We start from the raw sequence: 3,278 nt of genomic DNA on the forward strand, positions 1-3,278 counted from the left end.
CTGGCTCTGAGAGGAGCTGCATGATTTCTGAGCTCACTTCCTCTTCCTCCCAGCATTCTGTTCTGTTTACTCTGCCTATCTAAATTCTGCCCTATCAGTTGGGCCAAGTTTCTTTATTAGCCAATGACTTTCCTCCATCATGGTTCTATGAAAGCAGAGACTGAACCAAGGACTTTGTGGGAAAGGCAAACACACTGCCTGCCATCTGAGCTATCCCCCAGCATCCATTTCTTACCCTGGCCTACTTCAGGACAAGGAAGAAACGCTGGAAGTGATGGCAGGACGGTAGAAAAGGCAAAGGTCAGCCTTGGGGAGGGGTGGGTGTGGGAGAGGGGGAGCGCCAGCCCTGGGGCCAATGACCGCAATTCCCAGGGCCAGCGGTGGGGGTGGGGGTGGGGGAGGAGGAGCGCTGGCGGTGGGGCCAACCACAGCGATTCCCAGGGCCAGCTGTGGGGGTGGGGGAGGGGTGGGGTGAGGGTGGGGCAAAAGGCAGCAATTCCCAGGTTTCAGAAAGGGAAGAACAACAGGAGCCTCCAAAGCAGAAAATGTGACTCTCTGGACGATGGCCAAAGGCCTTGAAAAGGACCAGAGGAGAGAGTTCACAAACGAACAAAACCCAGCCAGTAGCCCACGTGGCACTGGCACACACCGGGAATCTCTGCTCTGGAGGCAGGAATAGGAAAATTAAGAGTCCAAGGTCAAGAGCTGGAGAGGTAACTCAGTGGGCTGGTCTTTCAGAGGACCCGGGTTCAGTTCCCCATGACTCACAGTTATCTAAAACTCCACCAGGGGATCCAACACCCTCTTCTGGCCTCCATGGGCACCAGGCAGGCATATAGAACCATTCAGGCAAATACTAATAAACAGAAAATAAAAATACACAAATTCTTTAAAAAAAAAATAAAAAAGAGTTCAAAGCTAATGTGGGTCACACAGTGAGCCTTGCTTGTATCAAACAGGAGAGGAGGAGACAAAGACAGAGACGGAGAGACAGGAGGGACTGACCGACTGACACAGCTAGCTAGGGACCGTGGCGAAAGTTCTGCTCAGTTTGGTAGAGAAACTAATAACCACACAGCTGTTGTAGAATAATCTTTTGTACACTGTGAAGATGTGTCACTCAGGTTTAATAAAAAGCTTGGAAAAAAAAGGGCCAATAACCAGGCAGGATTTTGGGGGCAGAGAGGATGCTGGGAAGAAGGGAGTCACTAGCCAGACACAGAGGATGCGAGACTGCAGGAGGGAAGTAAAAGACGTGGATGAATAGAAATGGGGTTGATTTAAGGTATAAGCGCTAGGGGACAAGCCTAAGCTATAGACCGAGCTTTCATAATTAATATGAATCCCCGTGCCATGTTTTATTTTGTTGTTGTTGTGAGCTGGCAGCCCAATGAAAAATCCGACTACACACAACCGTTTTGCACCATGAAGGACAAAGCACAAGGCTGTGTGAAGATTCTTCTTTCCTGTCCCTCCTTCGTGCTGCCTCCACAGGCCATGGCTTGCCCCGGAGAAAGCCCCTGAGGTATTTTCTCTTCAACAATATCCAGATAGGAAATCCATCACCGAACTTAGTGGGACACAGAACTAAATCTCTAGATAGCTTTACTGATTTCTCTTGCCTTTACGTGGCCTCGACAGGCCAGATTCATGCTCTCTCTTCCTTCAGCCTCCAGTGTTCCAGGGCATGGGCCTGTGCCCCCGCACCTGGCTCTCTCCCACCCTTACGACCCCAACAACAATCCGAGTGACCAGGAGGCTCATCAGGAGGCTCAGAGCCTCATTTCCTCAGTTTTTTTTTTTTCCTTCTTTATTTCTTTTTTAGCTTCAGGAAATTTGAGTTCACAGTGATTTATCTTGGAGAATAAGCCTATGTAATGTCATTACAATTAGGAAGAGGGGTTCATCCTGCCATCAAATCACCTTCTACTTCCTTGTATTTGCTCCCCTCACCCCCCAAAGGGAGGAGTTGAGAAAGGCCAGGCTTGGTCTAAGGGCTCTGGAATCTGCTTATGATTTATAAAGAATGTTATGTCTAGAGCCAGGCCTGCTGGCACCCACCTTTAATGTTAGCACTCGGGGGGACAGAGGCAGGTGGATCTCTTTGAGTTACAGCCCAGCCTGGTCTACACATTAAGCTCCAGGCTGGCCACTGCTACACAAGGAGATCCTGTTTTCAACTTTTAAAATCTATAGCACTATGTAGCTTTGAAAATTATAACTAAGACACAATAGTACAACTATTAAGTTAAAGACACTTTTTACATACATTTAAAACAGGGTCTCATGTACAGCCCAGGAAAAGGAAGGAACCAGGGCCACAGACAACATCACTGAAGGGAGATGTAACTTAGGTCTCATATTCTTGCTCTAGAGCCAAATACCTTTCTCTTCCCTTCTGCATGCCTTCAGGCTCATGTCTCCCCTAACCCTAAACCGCACTCAGTGAAAGGTAAATGTCAGCTCTGCCTCAGGTCCTGCCGGAGGCTTCTGTGTCCCTGCTCCTGTCCTGAGCAGGCCACTAGCCACTCATCCAGACTGTGAACATGTGGGCGATCATCGCCTTGCTCAGTGAGAGAGAGCCTCGGTGGGGAGGGAACTGGGACTCCCGGAGGAGGGAATCAAGTATCTTTGGGGAGAAGTTATGATAAGCTCATCCTTTTTCTCCCATGGCACTGATGTGGAGTTGGCCTTTATTAGTAGGTCTAGGTAATTACTCAAGTAAGGGGCAAACAATCTTCGGTCGTTTTTGTTGTTTTGTTTTGTTTTGTTTTTCTTCCAGAAGTAAAAGGCCACCAAGGCAGCTAGAAACTGAGAGCAAGCACGGAAAGACAAGCCCCAGCAGACCGTCGGGTGAGATTTGAGGAAGTAAATTGCAGAAACGAAGCTGTGAAGGTGGGGAAGCTGAGAGACTTCTGGTGTACACTATGACCGCACTGAAGCTTCTGCAGGAGTCCAGCTACTACACAGAGAAAAAAAAAAAAAACCTGCGGCCACCCAACTCGGTTCTCAGAACACAAAGAATAACAATCTTGATACTTTGATACTTTGCCATCCCAACTCCCTTCCAGTAAACTGCCACACACAGGGTGGAGTGAAGGCTGCATGCTCCTTTGGCTTTGGCAATAGTAAATTTGGAACTTCTTATCAAAAGTTACACAGAGCCGGGCGGTGGTGGCACACGCCTTTAATCCCAGCACTCGGGAGGCAGAGGCAGGCGGATCTCTGGGAGTTCGAGGCCAGCCTGGTCTACAAGAGCTAGTGCCAGGACAGGAACC

At 48.8% G+C, this 3,278-nt stretch overlaps 1 long non-coding RNA gene across 2 annotated transcripts; it reads left to right on the forward strand.

Annotated features, from left to right (window-relative positions):
* The first annotated feature begins 133 nt into the window (after window positions 1–133).
* Window positions 134–3,231, forward strand: LOC126496330 (uncharacterized). 2 transcript variants are annotated; one of them, XR_007590334.1, is made up of 3 exons: window positions 134–300; window positions 1,380–1,525; window positions 2,783–3,231. It is a non-coding gene; the product is annotated as an uncharacterized lncRNA (long non-coding RNA). The 2 variants fall into 2 exon arrangements; XR_007590333.1 differs by having other exon boundaries at window positions 1,387–1,525.
* Window positions 3,232–3,278: the final 47 nt, after the last annotated feature.

This window comes from Alexandromys fortis, unplaced genomic scaffold (genome assembly GCF_014885135.2).
Source record: "Alexandromys fortis isolate MF-2015 unplaced genomic scaffold, M_Fortis_MF-2015_v1.1 scaffold_2880, whole genome shotgun sequence".
In the NCBI taxonomy this organism is placed as follows: domain Eukaryota; kingdom Metazoa; phylum Chordata; class Mammalia; order Rodentia; family Cricetidae; genus Alexandromys; species Alexandromys fortis.